Source organism: Solenopsis invicta, chromosome 5 (assembly GCF_016802725.1).
Source record: "Solenopsis invicta isolate M01_SB chromosome 5, UNIL_Sinv_3.0, whole genome shotgun sequence".
In the NCBI taxonomy this organism is placed as follows: domain Eukaryota; kingdom Metazoa; phylum Arthropoda; class Insecta; order Hymenoptera; family Formicidae; genus Solenopsis; species Solenopsis invicta.
Window position 1 is genome coordinate 27,080,026 of NC_052668.1, and position 13,068 is coordinate 27,093,093.

The following is a 13,068-nucleotide window of genomic DNA, read 5'->3' on the forward strand; positions in this document are numbered from 1 at the left end:
GATACATCAAGAGGAGATTAAGAAACAAATTAAAGACATGCTTGCAAAAGGAATCATACGAGAATCAGATTCATCTTATAACTCTCCTCTTTGGATAGTGCCTAAAAAGCAGGATGCTTCAAGCAAACTCAAATGGAGACTAGTAATCGACTACAGAAAATTAAATGAAAAAACCATCCAAGATGCCTATCCTCTTCCAAATACTAATGAAATCTTTGATCAACTAGGCAATGCCCGTTACTTTTCCGCTTTTAACTTAGCATCGAGTTTTCATCAAATCGGCATGAGTCAAAAGAGTATTCAAAAAATTGCATTCTGCACTCCGGACGGGCACTATGAGTATACTCGCATGCCCTTTGATTTAAAAAACGCACTTCCAACTTTTCAGCGGATGAACAAAGGTTTAAAAAGACTAATTATAAATAATTGCTTTGTTTATATTGACGATATATTATAGTATATTATGGTAAAACTATCGAAGAACACAATAAAAACTTAAAAATATTATTCGAGAGACTTGGACAGGTCGGACTGAAACTGCAAGGGGACAAATGTGAATATCTCAGACCGGAATTAGAATATTTAGGACATGTTATGAGACGTCAGAACGAGGAATACAGCCTAACCCCAACAGAATAGAAAAAGTTAAGAATTAGCCAGTGTCGAGAAATCCGCAAGAAATTAAGCAGTTTCTTGGACTGGTTGGTTATTATTGCAAATTCATTAAAGAATTCTCAAAAATAGCCAAGCTCATAACATATTTACTCCAAAAATTTACTAATTTTCATTGGACAAACGAACAGCAACACTCTTTCGAAGCTCTCAAATCTAAATTACTGTCACAACCGGTACTTATCTATCCTGATTGGAATAAATCTCTTATCTTGACCACCGACGCGTCAAACGAAGCGATAGGAGCAATTCTCTCACAGGGAACAATAGGCAAAGATAAGTCGTTGGCTTTTGCCACTCGTATTTGAATAAAGTCAAAACACGATACAGTACAACAGAAAAAGAGCTGCTTGCGATCGTATAGACAACTAAACATTTTAGACAATATTTGTATGAAAAAAAATTCACAATTATAACGAATCATAAACCTTTTTAATAAATGTAAAAGATCCAAATCAAGACTAATGAGATAGAGATTAAAATTATAAGAATTTGACTATGAAATAATTTATAAATCAAGAAAAAACAAACACTAACGCCGATGCTCTATCCCGAATTCCCGTAAACGCAATCGACTCTTTTATGACAAATGAAGAAACCGAACAAGTACCTTCAGAAATAATAAAGAAACGTGAAATTAAAATTACTTTTAACAAAGATCTAATCCCGGAATGATCAAACATTGATCCGAAAACCATCTCCACAGAAAAGCTCCTAGACTTAATCCAACCAATCCTACAAGATCCACCCGATCCTGATAATTGGACTTTACATTTTGTCGGACCGATCAATACAAAAATTTAAAGTACAATCGACGCTTTAATCAAGACGTATAATTTGCAATTTAAAACGAAAGTTATAATAGAGGGACGATCATCTGAAGAGTCTAAAAAAAATGTTCCTAAACCATCTTCTAAATCAAACATTAAGAAACAAATAATAACAAAGAATCAAGTTGGAAGACAAAATAAAAAAACAATACTTTTCATTGAAAATCCTCCTGAGATTACTAGAGAGAACAAAATTTACATTTCACCTCACGGCACACATAGACAATTGAGTATTAAATTACATAATTTAAAAATGAAAATGAAAATGATCATCATATCAATATAATACATGATCAAAAAGAAATTAATAAATTAATTTCTGTTATCGATGAATACTATCTTAGAGATAAATTATACATATATATATTTCTAAATATTTGCCAAAAATTACAAAGGATGAAATAATATCAGACGCTCATTCAGGTATATTAGGTGGCCATTATTCAGTAAAAAAAAAACACTACAAAAACTAGACAAAAATATAATTGGCCCAATATAACTGTAGACGTCAAAGAATTTGTTAGCAAATGCAAGACATGTCAATTTAACAAACCAGCTACCCAAAAACCTTACATTTATTTCACACCGGATATTCCTCAAGCTCCCAATGAGAAAATATCCATTGATGGGTCTATTTGAAATGACGAGCAGAGAAAACCGATACATCCTTGTCACCCAAGATTATCTAACCCAATACATCCTAGTAGAACCTTTGATAGATAAATTGACAGCCGCGATTATCAGGGCATTATGGTATTCATGGCTCCGATATTTTGGTAAACCAAAAGAACTTCTCTCCGACAACGCTCAAGAATTTACCTCAAACAAATTTAACACTCTATGCGATAAATTGCACATTAAACACGTACTCACGTCGGTTTACTACCCACAATTGAACGGGAAAAATGAGAGATCACACTTAATACGAACAGAATGTATAAGACATTACATTAACGAAGCAATGGGATATGATACTACCCCAAGAGATGCTCACGTATAATTGCACGATTCATAAAAATATGGGCTATACGCCCTACGAATTATAATTTAGTAGAGAACCTAATCACATTTTCACCGAAAAAGATGAAAGGTTAACTCTCCAACAACAAATTGAAAATCTTTGTACGCAACACGAAAATAAATTAAGGGAAGCGCGTAGGAGCATACGCGAATATCAAAACGATAATCTTCCTACAAAAACGTACGCACCAATCGAAAGCAATGATTTGGTGCTTGTAAAAAACTTCAATGCTAAATTGTTCGACCCACAATGAAAAGGTTTCCTGTTGTTCGACACGACAATTTCATAATTTATCATATTAAAGAGAAAGAAGAAATTAAACAATATCATAGAAGTGATATTACACCCTTTATTTCAGGCGATCAAAATGGATCTGATACGAAACATTCCGATCTTTCTCCTCCTGACTCTCCAGGGTCATCCTGTTAGCAGCGTAGAAAATTATTCAATCAAACAATGACGATGTTATATATCTCGAAACACTAGGCAAAGTAAAATTATACCATGAATAGTGGAAAATTGTAATAGGATACAATTTATTCGAATTATAAAAAAATTACCAAATGCTTAAAAATACATGCATAGAATTGTCTAACAAATGTCTCTTTAAACAGAGTTGGACTTGCTCCTCCAAAAGTCGTATTAATAAAAGATTAGATTATTTGAAAGCGATCGCGAATGATTTAGAGAATGTATTTTATCTCGCAGGACTTCGAACGACGTTAAGAGTTAAGCGCGGATTATTTGACTTTGTAAAAGAAACAAGTAAAACGTTATTCGGAATTTTATTCGATGCAGATGCAAGTTATTATAACAAAGAATTAGATAGTTTATATAAGGATCAGAAAAATATTATACAATATGTGAAGAATCAAACAAGAATAATACTTAAATCTCTGGATAGTAACGAAAAAATTATTGACGTTACATCATAATCGATAAGTCGTATAAATTATTGTTTCAATCACCTTAGGAACTCGACTTTAATTAACGAAATAAATATTTGGATAGATGAGGCATTACTAGACTTAGATGAAGAATTAAGAAAATTTGCTAACGAGCTCAGAAAAGCGGAGGAACTAATCGTGGACGGAAGACATGGAACTTGTGGGATATTGTTTTTATCATTTATGTTGTATGTCTTTAGTCTTTTTTGTTCCTAGGGATATTGATAGATTGCTACTATAGATGACTGAAGGATGTGTGACAGGAGGCAGCACTAAGAATTACGTTTTTATTTTTTCCCCACTTGACAACGCAGAATGTTACTTGGTTGCCCCGCTTGTCTTCCTGAGATGTGCACGTTCAAGACTGTTAATATATAATCTTTATAAAATTACTCTCAAATATATCTCTTATAATGAAAACACGTGATTTGCATCAGTGATTAGCCACAAATTGGTAGCAGAGCGTGGTTAGAAAAATGTAGCATTTTTTTCGAGGCTGTCGAGTGTTGAGAGATAAACGAGAGACAAAGAGGAACGTGAGAAAAGAGATTTTTCAAGATGGCAGAGAATTGGAATCTCACAAACGTGGAACATCTTGACGACACAAACTATTTCCTTTGGAGTGAAAAGATCGAGGGGATCTTAAGAACAAAGAAACTATGGAAGAAGGTAATAAATGTGAAGCTGCCAGAGAAGCCCAAAGAAGGCGTGGATAACTATGATGCGAAATTCAAACTATGGAACGAATGGGACGACGATAATTATGCAGCACGTACGGTAATTATTAATACGATGAGTAAAGTGCAGTTGCTAAAATACAGTCATGAAAAAAGCGCCGATAAGCTGTGGAGCTTGATTAAGAATAATATGGCAGCTGAAACAGAACAATTAAAGGCGAGGTCGTTATCTAAATTGTCGACTCTAAGAATGAAAAGAGATGAAAGCATAGACGCGTATGTGAATAGAACCGAAGCATTACGCAATCAGTGCGTACAACTAGGAAGAATGATAGAAGATTATGAGCTGAGGATGTATGTCATTAGAGGATTAAGGCCCGAGTTCGATCAAAATGTGCAAGTATTGGAAACTCAAAAGGAGATAACGATTAATAATATACGTTACGCACTAAAACAGGAGGAATTAAGAAAAAACAATCGCAAAGAGGAAAAAACATCGAGAGATGAACATGTAAGAAAAGTGAGAGAGAAACCGAGAAGTAACATCGTGTGCTACAACTGTGGAATAAAGGGCCATACTTCAAGTGAATGCCGTAACAAGCAGAAATGTTTTAATTGTCAAGGATTCAATCACATTGCGGCTGATTGCAAGGAACCGAAGAGGATCACATCACGAGGAAGAGGTTATAGAGGTACATCAAGAGAAAAAGGAACAGGACGAGGTTATGGACAAACAGAAGTAACATTAAAAACTGCAGACAAAGCGGTGTTATCAGTAAGAAACAAAGCATATGTGAGTACAGCGTATGACGAGAAAAAAAATGAGGTAACGCATAATAATTATAAAAATTATATATGGTTATTAGACTCTGGTGCGACTCGAGTCATATGGCAAATAGCGAAGTTATGTTTGAAAATATAGTAAATAATAGAAGAGATATTTCGTTAGCAGATAAGAACGGAAAGAAATTAATTTCTAATAGCCGAGGAGAAATAGTAATGACGCAACATTTAAATAATAGAATACGACTCAAAAATGTATTGTGTGTACCAGATATTAACATGAATCTTTTATCTGTAGCAAAAATAACGGATATAATGTAAAATTTGATAAATATGGTGCTGTTGTCTACAGAAATGAAGATGAAATAACGATGAGAACTGTACGAGAAGAGAATGCATACTATGTGAAATCATCGGTAAGAGAAAATGAGACAGCAGCAACAGTGGAAGATATCGATATTTGGCATAAGAGGTTTGGACACACAAACAAAAGGCTCATTGAAGAAATAAAAAGGGAACATCTTGTAATTGGAATAAACGAGAACAAAGAGCAGAGGCAATGTGAACCATGCGTAGAAGGTAAAATGTGTCGCAAGGTACATCCTAGATTAATAAGTAGAAAAACGAGTAAAATTATGGACTTATGGCATATTGATTTAGTTGGTCCGATTAATCCTTCATCACGCGGAGGAAAACATTATATTTTTACAATTATAGATGATTATTCAAGAGTAATATTTGTTGAATTATTAGAAGAAAAAAGAGAAGCAGCTGAAAAATTAAAAAGATTAATCATTCTGAAGGAGAACTAGTCTGGATTAAAATTGAAAGCAATTAGATCGGATAATGGAGGAGAATTTACAGGAAAAAAGTTGGAAGAATGGTTGAATGAGAAGGGAATAAAGCATGAATTTAGTCCTGCTAGGACTCCACAATGTAATGGAGTGGTGGAAAGAGTAAACAAATCCATAATAGAAATGACCAGAACAATAATGCGGATTCGAAAATGCCAATGGATTTTTGGGCTGAAGCAACGTGTGCGGCGGTACTTATCAAGAACAGGAGCAAATCGACCGTACATAGAAAGATTCCATATGAGATGTGGAATAAAAGAAAGCCAAATGTCAAGTATATGAGAAGATTCAGCTGCATGACATACATTATGAATAAAGAACAAAGAAGAAGAAAATTTGATTCAAAGATTATTAAAGGAATATTTGTAGGATATGCAGCAAATAATACTTATAGAGTCTACATTCCAAAAACAGGGAGAATAAAAACAGATTGTGATGTCAAATTCGATGAAAGTAGAAATAGATCTGAATTGTTGAAAAGAGAGAAAGACGAAAAACATATAATAGATAATAAGTTGACTATTGTAGAACTGGAAGATGATAATAATATGGGAGAAAATCAAAAAGAAATTCAAGAATATGGAGGAGAAGGAAGAGTAGAATCAGAAAGCAGTGAATATGAAGATGCAGATATGGGAAAACTCGATGATAGAGACGAAATAGAAGAAGAAAATGAAGATTCTACAGACGAGAGAATTGAAGAACGCATAGGAGAAAATAAAAGTGTGGAAATCCAAATGCAGCCAACAGCAATGAAGACCAAAGGAAGACCAAAAGGAACAACGAAAATTATGATGAAAATGCAAAAAAATTCAAGACGAGAAGAAGAGGAAAGAAGAAAGGAACAGGAAAATGTTAGAAGATCTACAAGAATTAAAGAACAGCAGTCTGCAATGATAATTATAGATAAAGATATTCCAAGAAACGTTCAAGAGGCAGAAAAGTCAATAGATTGGAAATATTGGAAACAAGCTATTAACGAAGAATTGACATCAATGAAGAAACATGGAGTATGGGACATTATACCACAACCGAAGAATAAGAGAGTTATTAAATGCAAGTGGGTATTCAATATAAAAGAAGATCTAAATACAGGACAATGTCAGTATAAAGCACGATTAGTTGCACAAGGATGTGGACAACGACCAGGAGTAGATTATAGTGAAACGTTTGCCCCAGTACTAAGAATTGAGACCATAAAACTGTTATTTAGTATAAGTGCACAAAAAGAAAGGAAGATAAAAATCTACGACGTGAAGACAGCATTTCTACATGGAAGATTAGAAGAGGAAATACTTATAGAGTTACCAGATGGACTGCAAGTAAATAAGGAACAAGTGTGCAGATTAAAAAGAAGTACGAGGTGTGTTCAAAAAGTATCGCGAATTTTGTGTTTTTTCAAAAATTATTTATTTATTCATGAATATCTATTTTGTCCCCTTCAAAGTAATCCCCATGAGATATTATACACTTGTGCCAACGGTTTTTCCAATCTTCGAAGCACTTCAAAAAATCATTTTTTTTTATCTTGTTCAGCTCCTCCTTCGATGCCGTCTTTATCTCGTCAAGCGTAGCGTAACGTCGTCCTTTCATGGGCCTCTTCAGTTTAGGGAACAAGAAAAAGTCACAGGGGGCCAGATCTGGGGAATACGGTGGCTGCGGCATCATTAGTGTGTTGTTTTTGGCCAAAAAGTCGCGCACAAGCAACGATGTGTGAGCAGGGGCGTTATCGTGGTGCAAAAGCCAATTTTTGTTCTTCCACAAATCCGGGCGTTTCTGGCGGATTGCTTCGCGCAAATTGCGCATAACTTGCAGGTAATGATAAGAATAAGAATAATATTCCTTATTGACCGTTCTACCCTGTGGCAAGAACTCATGATGCACCACGCCCCTGCAATCGAAGAAAACTGTCAGCAAAACTTTCACATTCGACCGAACTTGGCGCGCTTTTTTCGGTCTTAGTTCGTGCGGCAGCTTCCATTGAGATGATTGAGCTTTGGTTTCCACGTCATAACCATAAACCCACGATTCGTCACCAGTTATGACCCTCTGGAGCAAATTTGGGTCGTCGCGGACAGAGTCCAACATCTCATTAGCAATGTTCATGCGATGCTGTTTTTGGTCGCAATTGAGCAATTTTGGTACGAATTTCGCGGCGACCCGTCTCATGCCCAAATCATTGATAAAAATCGAATGGCACGAGCCAATCGATATGTTTAGGTCCTCAGCAACTTCTCTAACGGTGATTCGACGATTGGCCAATACCATTTTCTCCACTTCATTAATTTTTTCGTCTGTTGTTGAAGTGCTCGGGCGTCCGGCACGCTCTTCGTCGTTCACATCTTCTCGGCCTTCTGAGAACATTTTGTACCACCGATAAACGTTGCTTCGGTCCAAGGTAGCTTCTCCGTATGCCACAGTCAACATTCGGAATGCATCCGCGCACTTAATTTCGTTTTTCACACAAAATTTGATACAGGTTCTTTGATCCATTTTTTTGAATAGGTAAAAATCGAAGACGATCCAAAACACGTGCAAGCAAAGCAGCTGTCAACAATTAAGTGAACATTCAAAATGGCCGAGCTTGTCGGCATAAGTGAGAGACATGAGTACCAACATAACGCCACAAAAAGATCGAAATTCGAATATACGTAACCCGCGAAAATTCAAAATTCGCGATACTTTTTGAACACACCTCGTATATATGGGCTCAAACAAGCTGGCAGATACTGGAATGAATTTCTCACCAATGCTCTAATTAAATGCGGAATAAGCCAATCTAAGGAAGACCCTTGTTTATTTTTTGCCAAAGAGAGAAATAAATTCTTTTACTGCGGAATACATGTAGACGATATGTCGGCAGTGTCAAATGATAATAATTTTGAGAAGAGCTATATTGACAAGATTAAAAAATTTATAGACATTAAAGACCCATAAAAAGCAAAAGTTGTACCAGGAATCAAGTAGATCAAGAAGAAGGAAAAGTATCTGTACATCAAAAGAAATACATTGAAAAATTACTTGAATTCTATGGAATGGAAGAGTGTAATGTTGTGAAGACGCCAATAGACATGAACACGAAAATGGAAGATTGTGAAGGAAGTGAGAAAACTGATGTTGAAGCGTATCAGGAGCTGATGGGAAGACTAATGTACTTGAGTGTTCATACAAGACCAGATATATCAGTTGCATTGAGCTGTTTATCACAATTCAACAACAAAGAGTAATGCACATGGCAACATTAAAGAGAATTCTTTGATACCTGAAAGGTACTATTAATTACTGTTTGGAGTTTAAAAGGGAGAACTCAACAATGAAGATAAGATGTGAATCTGATGCATCGTGGGACAGAATAGAAGATGCAAAATCTTGTACTGGATTACTACTATACAGGAACGGAAACTTGATACATTGGAGAAGTAAGAAACAATCAATCGTTGCATTGTCATCGACGGAAAGCGAACTAGAAGCTATGCTGGAGGGATTAAAGGAAATAATATGGACCTCCAGATTACTATATGAGATAGGATATACAGAAGAAGTAAAAAAAGAATTAAATTGTGACAATTTGAACGCTGTTAGATTGGCAAACGGAGGAAGTTTTAAAACTAAATCAAAATTGATGAATCGAAGATGCTACTACATCCAAGAGGCTGTTAGAAAGGAAAATATTATAGTCAAGCACATATCCAGCGAGAATATGACAGCAGATTGTTTAACAAAGCCGCCAAGAGGCTCCGACTCTATCAAAACATATAAAGAAGATCATAAATACGATGGATTGATAAAATCAAGGGTTTGGATTGTGGGATATTGTTTTTTATCATTTATGTTGTATGTCTTTAGTCTTTTTTGTTCCTAGGGATATTGATAGATTGCTACTATAGATGACTGAAGGATGTGTGACAGGAGGCAACACTAAGAATTACGTTTTTTATTTTTCCCCACTTGACAACGCAGAATGTCACTTGGTTACCCCGCTCGCCTTCCTGAGATGTGCACGTTCAAGACTGTTAATATATAATCTGTATAAAATTACTCTCAAATATATCTCTTATAATGAATACACCCCACGCAACACAAGGCCGTCCTTTAGACGTCCAATGGACGTCGCGGTCGGACATGTCTTGACGTCCAGATGACATACCAATTGTGTCTTGCAGACGTCTAGGAAACGTCCTTCGGACGTACAATGTACCACCTTCTGACGTCAAATGAACGTCATTAGGACGTCTCAGCAGGACATAAAAAGGACTTTTATGGACGTTGTTTGGACATTATTTTATATTGCGCGATTAGGACTTTATTTAGTAAAAAATGATATTTATTAGTAAAAGTAGTATTAACTCTGCCGAAAATGTGCGATTAAAACCGATTTAAAAAAAAAAGTAGTCCGAACGATCGAGATTTCTGCACCAAAAATATGGTGTTAAGACAGATTGAAAATATTATAAAATCGGAACCCAGATAGATTTATTAAAACAGAATACATTAATATAAAACGTTATAAATGTTTAATTTACAAAAAAATATTTCTTGTATCCTTTTCGTTAAAAAGGACTAAAAAAAGATTAAATTTGAATTAAATATTTAATTTTTGTACAAGATTAAATAACAATACAAATTGTTATTTACATGTAAAAATTATAAAAATTTATGTGGAACAGCGTTCCACACACACGTCAAACTTGAAAAGATTGAGAGCGAGTACTCGTTTCGAGGTTACAACAAACAGCTCCTAAAAGTCTTACTGAAGTTATGAGCTGGGGAGTCGGCCGCGGTGGCGCCTGGATATAACGCCCGTGGCCGCATTCAACTCACGAGAAGATCTCTCGCGGCGTGGCCGCCTAGCGGTGGTGCGAGCACTCACTTGTTAAATTCACTTCAATCCAAAATTACAGGATTTCATAAATTATAATTAAATCGAATTTTAATGTATACATGTATTTGATTCACAGAATCATGTAAACAGATATGATTCTGTAAATCAAATATATATACCTTGCTGCTAGATGTATAATTACTTTCTTTATATTTTAAGTTTACGTTCCAAAACATTTTTTTTCCAAAAAAAATTTTACTTGATATAATATACGTTATTATTTATTTATATTTTGAGTAAGATTTTCCTCACAAATAAAATAACCATTAAATAGCGTATTAAATTAATCGTTATAGTATTATACATATGTATTAAATATTACATAATTTAAATATTATACAGGGTAAGTTATTTTAATCTATGGACCCGAATATCTTCCAAATAACGGTATCTACAAAAAAATGGTTTAGATAAAAGTTGACCAGGACAGAGGGGGTCATTCAATTGTACCATTGGTTTTGACCCTGAGGTCAATTTTGAAGGTTATTTCAAGGTCACGATGGTTTTTTTAAATGGGACACCCTATTTTTGACTGCGGATTTCGAAAGAGCGGAAAATTTTACATCAAACTTGTCTTATGAAAAAATTGTTTTTGCGACCTTGGAAAGGTAAAAAATGAAGGTGAAATGCCTGAAAAACGATCTGGTGTACTTTTTCTGAAATGACGTGGTTTTCTGGGTAACACAAATGTGCATAATGCTTAAACATTACTACTTGCAACTTTCGGCCGGATTCTTCGACGCACGCCTATTGCTCCCCTCCCACCGCTCGCGCCTTAGCAACGGCGCCGCCGGACGGCGTAACGCACGGTCCTGAGACGATGTATCGCACTCCTTAGTTACGCCGTCCGGCGGCGCCGTTGCTAAGGCGCGAACGGTGGGAGGGGAGCAATAGGCATGCGTCGAAGAATCCGGCCGAAAGTTGCAAGTAGCTGACAGCACTGCGATACCTAATGCTAATAATCAACGATTGAAAAAAACTAAACAATTACGTTTGATTTAAGATTTATAATTATTGTTATAATAGAGTTTTATTCCTTTTCTTTCTTACTCACTTCTGCATAATTGAAAAATTTACTATTTAAAGTCGCTTAAATTTAAAAATTCCACACATACATACAGGGTATGTAGGTAATTACATTCACAAGTTACCTTTCCAGAATGGCTGATTATAGTAATGAGGTTGTTGATATTATATTAGTTTTAGGGGAGTGTCATAGCAATTACAATGCAGCATCAAGGCTTTATGCTCAACGTTTTCCTGAAAGGCGACATTCAACTGATATGACAATACGTAGTTTAGTCCAAAGAGCTCGTAACGGACATCTTGTTCGTCAACGTCAACATCATGAATATGAGGAAAATGATGCGCGAGCTGTAACTATTTTAGCAATACTTCACCTTAATCCTCATGTTAGTACTCGCCAGATGGAAAGGGAAATAGGTATACCACAAAAAACTGTTGTTAGAATTTTAAGAGCTCTAAATTATCACCCTTTCCACATCATTCTTACGCAGGCTTTACAGCCTAATCATCATCTGATGCGTATTGCTTTTTGCCAGTGGGCTTTACAAATGTTACACAATGATCCTAATTTTTTTAGGTATGTGCTTTTCTCAGATGAGGCTAAATTTTATAGTGACGAACAACTTAATAGACACAACTGCCATTATTGGTCAGATATTAATCCCCACTGATATAGGCCAATAGATCATCAAAATCGATGGAGTATTATGGTGTCGTGCTGCATTGTAAATGGTTATTTGATTAGACCTTATTTTTTTGAAGAGAACGTTGATAGACACAGTTACTTATCGTTGCTAAGAGATCACTTACCAGGCTTATTAGAAGATGTTGACTTAGCAACAAGAGCAAGAATGTGGCTTCAACAAGATGGTGCTGCACCGCATTATGCATTCATTGTACGTGCCTTTTTAATTGCCAGTTACAATGACAGATGGATTGGACGAAGGGGTCCAATTGAATGGCCTCCTTGCTCACCAGATTTGACGTCGCCTGATTTCTTTTTATGGGGATACTTGAAAAATGTTGTTTTTGCTGAACGACCAACCACAAGAGATGATTTTATGGACCGCATTCGTAGAGCTTGTGCAGCCATTCCTAGAGCTACCCTGCTTAGAACTGTGGATAATTTTCAAAACAGATTGCAGTTATGCCTCGAAGCCAACGGAGGTAATTTTGAACAATTACTCCGTTGGTAATTTATTTAAATTACAGTGTCAGTGAGAGACGAGGGGACTCACGATAATCAAGCACCCCGACGTGAGAGGCAAGGGGACTCACGATAATCAAGCACCCTAAAAGAAACAGAACTTACTACGTCCACATCGTTGTTTCCGAGTAACGCTAAAAGTAAGATGAAAGTGCTTTTGACCTCGATA